General features: G+C 42.4%; 1 protein-coding gene and 1 long non-coding RNA gene across 4 annotated transcripts in view; one reads left to right on the top strand and one right to left on the bottom strand.

Moving 5' to 3' along the window:
* Positions 1-12,491, bottom strand: part of LOC136004499 (CKLF-like MARVEL transmembrane domain-containing protein 4) — a 76,673-nt gene that overhangs the window by 36,007 nt on the left and 28,175 nt on the right. The window lies entirely within an intron of this gene.
* The window catches only part of LOC136004501 (uncharacterized), a 40,109-nt gene continuing 29,601 nt past the window's right edge, over positions 1,984-12,491 (top strand). The window contains exons 1-2 of one of the 2 annotated variants that reach the window (XR_010608499.1): positions 1,984-2,211; positions 4,699-4,780. This is a non-coding gene — a long non-coding RNA (uncharacterized LOC136004501). The remainder of the gene's footprint in view (positions 2,212-4,698; positions 4,781-12,491) is intronic. The other variant, XR_010608500.1, reaches the window with a different exon arrangement.

Here is a 12,491-nt window from a genome sequence, read left to right as displayed (position 1 = left end):
TAGCAAATAAAACTAACACAAGAGGCAATATAGGCCCACTGCTGAACGAAGTGGGTGCCCTGGAGACAGAGGATATAAAGAAGGCAGAGGTGCTGAATGCCTTCTTTGCCTCTGTCTTTACTCCTGCAGACTCTCCCCGAGGGCCCCGGATTTCTATAGCCCCAGAAGGAGTCAGGACAAAGGAGGAGTTTGCTTTGGTAGATGAGGATTGGGTTAGGGATCAGCTAAGCAATCTTGACATCTGTAAATCGATGGGTCCGGATGGAATGCACCCATGGGTGCTGAGGGAGCTGGCGGAGGTTATTGCTAGGCCACTTTCCATCATCTTTGGTAAGTCGTGGGAAACAGGCGAGGTGCCTGAGGATTGGCGGATGGCAAAGGTCACACCAATCTATAAGAAGGGCAAGAAGGAGGACCCGGGTAATTATAGACCGGTCAGCCTTACCTCCATCCCTGGAAAGGTGATGGAACAACTTATTCTTGACTCCATCACTAGGCATATCAAGGATGAGGGGGTCATTAAGAACAGCCAACATGGTTTTATGAGGGGGAAGTCATGTATGACCAACCTTATAGCCTTCTATGAGGAAGTGACTAGGTGGAGGGATGATGGTAGAGCGGTAGATGTAGTTTTTCTTGATTTCAGTAAGGCATTTGATACTGTCTCCCACCGCATCCTCATAGATAAGCTAAAGAAGTGTGGGCTTGACGATCAAGTAGTGAGGTGGATCGAGAACTGGTTGAAAGGAAGAAGGCAGAGAGTTGTGGTCAGTGGCGCAGAATCTAGCTGGAGGTCTGTGACTAGTGGAGTTCCTCAGGGGTCGGTGCTGGGACCGGTGCTGTTTAATATTTTCATCAATAACCTGGATGAGGGAACTGAGTGCACCATCAGCAAGTTTGCTGATGACACAAAACTGGGAGGAGTGGCTAACACACCAGAAGGCTGTGCTGCCATTCAGCGAGACCTGGACAGGCTGGAGAGTTGGGCGGGGAGAAACTTGATGAAATTTAACAAGGGCAAGTGTAGAGTCTTGCATCTGGGGAAGAACAACCCCATGTACCAGTACAGGTTGGGGGTTGACCTGCTGGAAAGTAGCGAAGGGGAAAGGGACCTGGGGGTCCTGGTGGATAGGAGGATGACCATGAGCCAGCAATGTGCTCTTGTGGCCAAGAAGGCAAATGGCATCTTAGGGTGCATTAGAAAGGGAGTGGTTAGTAGGTCAAGAGAGGTTCTCCTCCCCCTCTACTCAGCCTTGGTGAGGCCGCATCTGGAATATTGCGTCCAGTTCTGGGCCCCTCTGTTCAAGAAGGACAGGGAATTGCTTGAAGGAGTCCAGCGCAGAGCCACAAAGATGATTAAGGGAGTGGAACATCTCCCTTATGAGGAGAGGCTGAGGGAGCTGGGTCTCTTTAGCTTGGAGAAGAGGAGACTGAGGGGTGACCTCATCAATGTTTACAAATATGTAAAGGGTAGGTGTCAGGATGATGGAGCTAGGCTTTTTTCAGTGATATCCAGTGATAGGACAAGGGGCAGTGGGTGTAAACTGGAGCATAGGAAGTTCCATGTTAACATCAGGAAGAACTTCTTTACTGTAAGAGTGACAGAGCACTGGAACAGGTTGCCCAGGGGGGTTGTGGAGTCTCCTACACTGGAGATATTCAAGGCCTGCCTGGACAAGTTTCTGTGTGATGTACTGTAGGTTACCCTGCTCTTGCAGGGGGGTTGGACTAGATGATCTTTTGAGGTCCCTTCCAACCCTTGGGATTCTGTGATTCTGTGATTCTGTGATTCTGTGAATCAACACGACCATTGTAATCAATAAGCACGATTCGTTTATTGGGCTTCTACCTTTGGTTTATATAACAGTGAATATGCAAATACTAGGCACTTGATTGGTTCTGGCACAAATAAGGCATTGCGTAAGCTCTACATTTTTGCAGCTACACCGTGCACCCCCCCCACCATCCTCTTTCTCATGAACTTATCGCTTAGTGTCCTTGGCTGTGATTGGTCATAGCATGTTGCTGCTTGCCGATGTCCTTCAGTTCCTCATTATCTGGTGCTAGTAAGTCTGCACCATTCTACACAGATGTCTTGTTTCAGCTCGTTGATGGGAACATGACCTTTCTCTGTTAGGCACTTCTCCACAGAGGGACCCCTCAACTCATTCAGATCACTGCAGGAGCAGACAAGGACCATCTTCATCAAAGGTATTCTTTTCTTTTGTATAGTCTGTAAGGTGCAGGGGGCATCTTGCATAAAGAATAAATTGGTAATTGGTTTGGTAAGCATACGCAAGGTTTGGAAGCCTTCCGTAAATCGAGATAGGAAATCTCGTGAGTAAAGGCGTATACCCGGCTGTTAGCGTCCATTTGGTATACACCCACAAGAAGCAGGGGGCATCTTGTGGTTTGGGTCCTACAAGACACATGGGGTTTCTTGTGGAAATGGGTTTGGCTCCAGTGTGCTATCAACAGCCTATAAGGGATTTGATTCAGTGATGCTGTCAGCCTGGGTCCCTGAATAGGTTAGTTGAATCACCCTCTGATACTGTCCAGTACGGTTACCACAGTGGGATGCAGACAGGCTGGTCGGACACAAGGGTCTCGTCCTACTTGGGACACTGACAGGCTGGTCAAATATAAAGGGTTCAAGGAAACCCCCCTTATAATGTTACAGTATGGTCTGAGCCATTGATACAGAGGTTTAGTTAGTGTACAGGGGGTTAAAAGAATTCTGCTTGCTTAACAAAAGTACTGCTTGCTTATTCAGCAAATACCTATCATGCTTACCATGCAGTACCAGAACATAAGCTACTGATAAGGAGGAGAAACAGTTACTTAGTTCCAGTTAAAACCAACTTTGCGGTTTGGACAGTGACCAGACTCCTAAAGAGCATGCGTGACGACAAGAGGTGAAAAGTTTAAACTGAGGAAGACTCATTTAATTCATCTTGAGACCCTCACCCAAAGACCACCGGGAGGTACTGCACACGTGCAAAGGACCTTTTGGCTCATTATAATACGAAGCAGGGATAGGTCATGAATATGTATAGACGTGTTGAGCAACCTAATGCATATGTATAATTTAGAGGATAAATGTAGAGGGAAAATGACACTGAGGTGCGCATGCCTTTGGAGGAGCTATCCCCCATGCACCTCAGCTGAATAAAAGCATACCTACTTTACAACCTTAACGAGTTGTGGAGTCTATCCGCATATCACCATAGGGGTTAGGAAGTACTGCGTTTGATTCTACTGGTATTCGTCTTATTTTGTGGCTTGTTACAGTAATGATTTTGGTCCTGTAATTTTGGTATTGGTGACAGGACGTTATAACTGTGTTATTAACTGTTGTTTGTTTGATTGAATTTTAGTCTCTGTCTTTGTCTCAAGTGTTGTAACTGTGTGGACTGTGTCTGTGGGATCCCGTGTGTGTGTGTGTGTGTGTGTGTGTGAATGTGAGATTGATAATGGAAAATCAGCAGTGGAGAGATCTTGAAAAAGAGTCCTTTAGGGTGCATTTTGGCACATTGGAAAGAACTGGGAGGGTCTCCTGGGGGCTCAGTAAATAATAAAACATTGGTAAAATATTGTAACCAATGGTGGCCTTTGTAAACTTTGGAAGATCAGGAAAAATGGCCTAAAAATAGAACTCTGAACTATAATACATTGTTACAATTAATGTTGTTTTGAGGGGGCAAGGAAAATGGGATGAAGTAATGTATGCAGATATGTTTTTCACTTTAAGAAACCACTCGGAGTGACGGGCTGAATGCAAAATTAACATAGCTCTGACAGATCCCTTAATTTTGGCTTTGGAAAAGGACAGGGAAAAACTGAAAGTTAAGATGGAGAGATGTTGTTCAGCTTGTGATACTGAAGAAAGATGTTTAAAGTTAAAAAACAGTACTCAGGAAGACAGGTTGGAAAATCAGGAACCTCCAAGAGGTTCTGTGTCTGTCCTATCTGATATCGATAAGGAGGAAGAGATTGCTGTCACTGGCAACAGAGCAGCAGATCCACATTCAGAGTTAAGAAAGGGTTAAAACAGAAGCCTGTTGCAGAGGCAGGCATCTGCAGCCCCTGCAGAGCAGGGTGGGCAACTGTGAGAAAAAAAAAAGGGAAAACCAAGGGGGAAAGGAGGGGAGCTCGAGCAGCTCAAAGTGTGGGAGGAGGGATGCCAGGCGGAGGTGGGGGAGTGGGCTCTTCTTTGGAAGGGGATCGGTGTGAGTGCTATAGGGAGTTTGGACACTGGAAGTGAGACTGCCCTGGAGGGAGAGTGTCATGGGGTGGCTCTGGTGACTGAATTGCAACTAGACTGATGGGGACCTGGGGAATCTACCCTAGCAGATCCACTGGTTAAATTAAAACTAGGGACTAGAGGAAATAAAGTGGAATTTTAGTGGATACAGGAGCAACTTATGCGGTGCTAAATCAGAGGGAAAAGAACTTGTTACAGATGTGGGAGCTACTGGCCACCAAGAAAAAAGAGGAGAAAAAAAAAAAGAGACATTCTTCCGGAAAACATTAAAGTACAAATTCAGAAAACAAATAGGAATGCATAAACTTTTATGCATGGAAAATTCTCTAAAAACTTTATTAGGGCGAGAAGCAACATTTAAAGAATTCAAAATGGAATTAAGAGTTAGAAACAATCAATTAATTACAGATTTGAGTTTATCTTTAATTCAACAGAAAAGCAAACAGGAGGACCTCCCTGAAATAGAAGAAATCCTTAATCAGGTATATCTGGGAGTATGGGCATCTGAAGTTCCAGGTAAGGTAAAAAATGCTTTGCCTGTTAAAGTGGAAATAAAAGGGGGGGGGGGCCCTGCCCAATTAGAATAAAACAATATCCCTTAAAATTAGAAGATCAAAGGGAATCAAAAATCATTGATAAATTTTTAAATATAGATTATTAATTGAATGTGAATTGGAATATAATACTCCTATCTGGACAGTAAAGAAATATGATGGGAAATGTTGCAGATTGGTTCAAGATCTCAGAGCAATCAACAAAATTGCAAAGGATATTCATCCAGTAGTAGCTAATTCGTATGACTTATTGACTAAATTGAATAATAATCAGAAATGCTTTGTGTCGTGGTTTAAACACAACCACAAACCTCGTTTACTCACTCCCCCCCTTCTTGCCCTCCCCCTGCTCCTGGAGGGACGGAGAGGAGAATCAAAAAGAATGCAACTCCCACAGGTTGAGATAAGAACAGTTTAGTAAGTAAGGTATCACACAAATCACTGCTGCTACCACCAATAATAATAATGATAAAGGAAATAACAAGAGGAAAGAATACAACACCTCAACACCAGCCGACCGATAACTCGCCCCACTCCCCCCAGCCGAGCACCGACCGATACCTCGTCCAACCCTGCAGTCCCTCTAGCCCTTCCGGGTCACTCCCCGTTACATCCTGGGCATGACGTGCTGTGGTATGGAATACCTCTTTGGTCAGTTTGGGTCAGGTGTCCTGTCTCTGCTTCCTCCCGGCCTCCCCTCCTCCCTGGCAGAGCATGAGGCTCAGAAAGTCCTTGGCCAGACCAAACATTTGAGCAGCAACTGAAAACATCGGCGTTATCAGCACTGTTCCCAGGCCAAAAGATCAAAGCACAGCACTGCACTAGCTCCTAAGAAGGAGAAAAATTACTGCTGCTGCTCAAACCAGGACACTTTGCCATCCTGAATTTAAAGGACGCTTTCTTTTGCTTACTGTTAGCTAAAGAAAGCCAAAATTATTTGCTTTCGAATGGGAAAATCCTGACACAGGAAGGAAAACTCAACTTGGACGGTATTACCTCAAGGGTTTAAAAACAGTCCAACAATTTTTGGAAATCAGTTAACACGAGAACTAGAATCACAGAAGCCACCCACTCAGACGGGGACTTTGTTACAATATGTGGATGACCTATTAATTGCCACAGAAACAAAGGCAGAATGCATCCAGTGGACAGTGGAATTATTAAATTTTCTGGGACTGAATGGCTATCAGGTATCCAAAAAAAAAAAGGCCCAACTAATCTAAACCCGAGTTTCCTACCTAGGATATGAAATAGCAGGAGTACAGAGAGAACTTGGAGCTGCTAGAAAAGAAGCCATTTGTCAGGCTCCACGACCGTCGACCACCAAGGAGCTCTGAACATTCCTGGGAATGACTGGATGGTGCAGACTTTGGATCCATGATTATGGTGTTCTGGTAAGACCACTAGACGAACTGTTGAAAGGAAACACTCCCTCTTTAGAATGGACTGATTCAGCAGAGGGGGCTTTCAGAAATTTAAAAACAAAGCTAATGAGAGCTGCAGCTCTGTGAATTCCGGAAACTAAATCCTTTTGGCTATATTCCTATGAAGAACAGGGAATAGCTCTGGGGGTCCTTGCTCAGAAACTAGGACCATAGAGAAGGGCAGTGGCATATTTTTCAAAACAGCTGGATGAAGTGAGCAAAGGATGGCCCAGATGCCTAAGAGCTGGGGCGGCACTTGTCATGAATATTGAAGAGGCTCGCAAATTTACCTTTGGGACAAAAGACTACTGTACTAGTGTCCTGGAACAGAAAGGAGCCCACTGGTTATCTCCTTCACGTTTTTTAAAATACCAGGCCACGCTTGTGGAACAGGATGATATAGAAATTGTCATCACTGATGCTGTGAATCCAGCATCCTTTTTGCAGGAACAACTGACAGAACCACTAACACACAACTGCTTGGCCACCATAGAGGTTGTATATTCAAGCCGACCAGACTTGAAAGAAAAACCTCTGGAAGATGCTGATTCTTGGTTTACTGATGGTAGTAGCTTCATGAACAAAGGGGAACAAAAGGCAGGATATGCCGTTACCACCACTTCACAGGTAAAAGAAGCTAAACCTTTACCAGCAAACACCTCTGCCCAGAAGGCAGAAATAATAGCATTAACAAGAGCCCTGGAATTGGCTAAAGACAAAAGGATAAATATTTGGACTGATTCTAAATATACATTTGGTGTGGTCTATACACATGGTGCCATCTGGAAAGAACAAGGACTTTTGAACACACAAGGGAAACAGATTAAACATGATACAGAAATTCTACAGTTGCTGTAAGCTGTTCAGCTACCTGAAGTAGCTATTATGTACTGTAAAGGATATCAACAAGGTGACTCTGATCAGGAAATTGGAAATAATTTCGCCCATTCTGAAGCCAAATGAGCAGCTGAACAATCTCAAATCATGCCCTTAATCCCTGATGGCAAACTAACAATTGAGAAATCTAAACCTAGGTATTCAAAAGAGGATAGAAAATTAATTAAAGATCTAAAAGAACAGGAAAACAAAGAGGGTGGGGTTCAGATACCTGATGGGAGAATTGTAATCCCCTATAACCAACTCTGGAAGTTAGTTCAGGAGGAACATAATAAAACTCATTGGGGAAGCAACTCTTTGTATAAATACTTACACAAATTGTAGGAAGAAATCTATATACTGTAGTTCAATTAGTGACAAAAAAAGTCAGCTATGCCTTAAGAATAATCCTAAAACTGAAAGTAGAAATCAAATTAGGACTACTGGGAGAGGAATATGCCCAGGACAGCAGTGGCAAATAGATTTTCCTGAATTACCAAGAAAAGGAGGTTATCGATAGTTGTTGGTGTTAACAGATACTTTTTCAGGCTGGCCAGAAGCATTCCCTTGTAGGATAAATAATGCCAGACAAGTGATTAAAATATTATTTAACGAGATCATACCTCGTTTTGGAGTACCAGAGGCAATTTCTTCAGACCAAGGTTCACACTTTAGTGCAAAAATTGTTAGAAAAAATTAGCAAAGAATTAGAAATTGATTGGCAACTACATGTTCCATACAGGCCTCAGGCCAGTGGGCAAGTAGAAAAGATGAACCATCTGATCAAACAACAGATCAGTAAAATATGTCAGGAAGTGAATTTATATTGGTACCAATCCTTACCACTGGCTCTATTAAGAATTCAAACTAAACCTTAGTCGAAAGAATAGGTTAGCCCATTTGAGATTTTGTATGGAAGACCATATCAGTCCCAGTTTAAAGGAGAGTCTTCAGGAAGTGAGGGAAGGCTATCTCCGACAGTTTCTGATCAATCTGGGAAAACAGTTGGAGGAGATAAATAAGAGAATAGTAGGGGCAAGAGCAAGAGTTTTGGATTATCAGATTCACCCTTTCAGATCTGGAGACTGGGTTTATGTTAAGAATTTTTCAGGAGATCCTCTACAGGAGAAATGGAGTGGACTGAACCAGATATTATTGACCACCTTTACAGCAGTGAAGATAAAGGAACAATCTGCTTAGATACATTATTCAAGAATAAAGAAAGAACCGGAGCCAGAGAAGACATGGCAGGTCAAACCTTCAGGACCCTTGTGTATGAAATTGTGTCGGTTATAATTTGGACTCATATGATAACTGGTGCACAAGCTTGGGACCAGAACTGATACCTGAAATTAGTGCAGAATGTCACTAAGGTTTTTAATCGTAGTGACTGTTGGGTGTGTGCACAGTTGCCTAAATCACGAGAAAGCCTGGATCTCCCATTAATTGGAGTTCCAATTCCCAACACTATCTCATGGACAAATTTGTGGGCGAACACTAGCAATCTATATCCGAGGGAAAGGTTAAAATTTGGAAGAGTTAATCTGAATCCAGGTAATAAATATTACTCCTGTGCACAAAGATGTATTACACCAGGAACCAGGGTAGGAGATCATGCTTGTTTAAATGCCACAGATGTAGGTCACCATTCAAATTGCAATCACACAATTAATATAGGTGGTATCATAATTCAGTGGTGGCCCATTCCTAAAGAGAAAGGATGGTATTGGTTGTGTGGAGAAAATGCTTATAAGACTCTACACCCCAACTGGAAGGGGGCATGCACCTTAGGTGCTGTGATACCCAGTCTAACTATTATTGACACGTATCCTTCTGGGACCTGGACTAGAAATTTTGCTAAACAGCTTAAGCAAGGGTTTAACCCTATTATTGAATGGCACACCGCATTTCATAGTTTTGTAAGAGGGCTAATTCCATTTTTGTGAGTAAGTGAATTAAAGAAGGCAATTGTAAATATCTCAGCAACCATAGAGAAAATGGAAAGTAAAAGTATTGATATAATCCAGGCAGAATGAGAGATAACTAGCCTATCTAAGGTGGTATTACAAAACCAAATGGCTCTAGGTATGTTATTGGCATCAGAAGGAGGGGTTTGTTCTGTAATCAATGAAAGTTGTTGTTCCTATATAGATCAAAGTGGCAGAATTGAAACAGATCTGGAGGAAATTTGGAAATAAACTCAAAAATTTCATGAAATGGCCATGGATGATACTTCCTGGGGTTTTGAAGAAATATGGAAAAAGTTAACTTCATGGTTACCTAATCTCTCCTGGTTGAGGCAAGTCGTTGCAGGAATATTGATGTTAATTGTTTTAATATTGATTACTTGTGGTATGATAAAATGCTCCCTCTGGTGTTGTAAACAATCTATGATAAATTATGAAGATTGGAAAAGAAATGAAATCAAGCACCAAGTAGAAATGGGAAATTATTTCAAAAAGACTTTAGACGGTAATGGTAATATATAAAATGTTGCACAAGAATTTGCAAAAGGACAGAAGAAGGGGTGATTTGAGACGGGGGGGCACAAAATTATGAAATGGAATATATAAACCTTTAGAATCAGTTTTAAGTAATGTTATGTTTGATTGTTTTGTAACAGTAGCAATGGAAAATTACTGAGGTGCATGATACATAGAAAAATATTAGAGTACATCTAGAGAACATACTGAGAATTCTTGTACAAGATAAATCGTTATAGTTGACGTAGTTTTAAGAAAAACAGTCTAGAAGAACAGGATGCAAGGATGCAAGGATGTGGGGAACTTTCTGGAAAATAATGCAATCCATATGTAACCTCGTGAATATGTATGTATGCCCAGTGACTATATAAGCACAGCTTGTGTAGCAATACGGAGACACACATTAGGAGGAGCTATCCCCTGTGTCTCCCAGCACTGCAATAAAGAATACCTGCTTGTTAACTTGAAAACTTTGTTGGCAAGTTTGTTCCTGGAGTTTTCTTCGAATCACACAAGCCCAAACAATATTAGGTTCATTTTCTGAAAATATAAATAGCTCTGAACTGTGCCACCAACATTAGGCTGGAGTCAGAAGCTCTGGCAATCGCCACTCTGGGCAACTGTTACTTGGCATACAGAGTCTCTGTTGTTCTGCTGATAAAAATCTTACACTGACTTTTCTTCATATTAGAAACTTAAAAACTTTTCTTGTAAAGGCTCAGGTTAGACACAACAGTGAAGCAGGGATTTATTAACATTTTTGCAAAAATGGGTGTCCTAGCAAGTAGGCACCCCTGGTTACAAGGCTTCTCCTTTTTATCCCCTATTCCCGACAGCAAAGTCCTTCCCTTGTTTCCCTATTGGCTAGGTACTCCAAGGTTTACAGCCTACCCCAAGCGCCTAAGTTACCTGCCCAAAGTTCATCCCTGGTTATATCTCCCACTATTGTGCTTTAAGCGGCCCTTCCCCTTACTTACACATTCCCTTTTATGGTATAGTCGCCTAACTCACCACTCATCCCCCCCTTGGGGAGCTTGGTTTCAAGTATCAAGCCTTGCTCTAGCCCTTTTATCCCTCTGACTACAATGAGATTAGGCTGAAACCCCCTGCCTATTTACCAACTTCCTCTTTATCTTCTGTTATCACCTTAGCTATTCTTTCAAGACCACAAAAGCAACAGTGTTGTTTCTTACATCCATAACAGACAATATTGCTTCTTCAAGGCTAATGTACCCATCTTAGCAGTCAAAGCTCAAAACATATGAAAGATTTTCTTGTATACAGGATTAGAAATAAATTATGTGCTGAAGAGGAACTTGGAGCAATGAATTCTAATCATCACATGTTATTTACATACTCCCAAGCTCAAACTTCAGAGCAATTCTACCTTAAGACTTCATTTTGTCGCTTAAGAAATTATAAAATACATTTGCCTGTGACACCCTGGAAAAAAAAAAAAAAAGTTGTGGACACTTAAGTCTCACTTAAACCAAATCATTCCAATGGCAGGTAAAGATGTGCTAACAGTTTAAGTAACATGGGGTGGAATTAGTGCACAGTGGTCTGGGTTGGGGCAGCCCAAGTATATCGATACATTTATCAGAAAGGCTGGGAGAAAACCTCAATTGTTTCAGCCAGAAAGTGGAGGTTGTGCTTTGGAAAAACCCAAAATAACTATCAACAGGAGTATTATCATCACTGATTCGGAGAAATCTCCAGGAACTCGTCAACATAGTTTAAGTTGACAAGCAAGTATTCTTCATTGCGGCTCCGGGAGACATGCTAGGAGGAGCTATCCCTTGTGTCTCCTGGCGCCGCAATAAAGAATACCTGATTGTCAACTTAAACTTTGTTGGTGAGCCTGTTCCTGGAGTTTTCTACAAATCAATTTGGCACCCGAGATGGGACCCGCTCTGCTCGGCTGCAGGACCCGCTGAGGACAGGGCTCCCTAGGGCCCTCGGGAATTTTTCCCGGAGGGACCCATCGACTCATTTGGATCACTGCGGGAGCAGACAAGGACCATCTTCATAAAAGGTATTCTTTTCTTTTGTACAGTCTGTAAGATGCAGGGGGCATCTTACATAAAGACTAAATTGGTTTGGTAAGCATATGCAAGGTTTGGAAGCCTCCTGTCAATCGAGATAGGAAGTCTCGTAGGTAAAGGCGTTAACGAGAGCCCTAGAACTGGCTAAAGACAAAAGGATAAATATTTGGACTGATTCTAAATATACATTTGGTGTGGTCCATACACATGGTGCCATCTGGAAAGAACAAGGACTTTTGAACACACAAGGGAAACAGATTAAACATGATACAGAAATTCTGTGGCTAACGGAAGCTGTTCAGCTACCTGCGGAAGTAGCTATTATGCATTGTAGAGGGCATCAGCAAGGCGACTCTAATAAGGAAACTGGAAATTATTTGGCCGATTTTGAAGCCAAACGAGCAGATGAACAATCTCAAATCATGTCCTTAATCCCTGATGGCAAACTAACAATTGAGAAATCTAAACCTAGATATTCAAAAAAGGATAGAAAGGAAAACTATTGATATAATCCAAATGGAACAAAAGGATATAACTAGCCTATCTAAAGTAGTATTACAAAACCGAATGGTTCTAGACATGTTATTGGCTTCACAAGGAGCAGTTTGTTCCGTAACGTCGTGGTTTAAGCTCAGTCGTAAATCACGCAGTCACTTTCTCACTTCCCCCCTTTCCTCCACCTGCTCCCGGAGGGATGGGGAGGAGAATTCAAAGAATGCAACTCCCAGGGGTTGAGATAAGAACAGTCCAGTAACTAAGGTGTAACACAAACCACTACTGCTACCACCAATAATATTTATAAGGGAAATAACAAGGGAAGAGAATACAATACCACCCGCTGACCG

The sequence above is a fragment of the Lathamus discolor genome, chromosome W (genome assembly GCF_037157495.1).
Source record: "Lathamus discolor isolate bLatDis1 chromosome W, bLatDis1.hap1, whole genome shotgun sequence".
Classification (NCBI taxonomy): Eukaryota; Metazoa; Chordata; class Aves; order Psittaciformes; family Psittacidae; genus Lathamus; species Lathamus discolor.
This window is presented reverse-complemented; position numbering and strand designations above follow the sequence as displayed.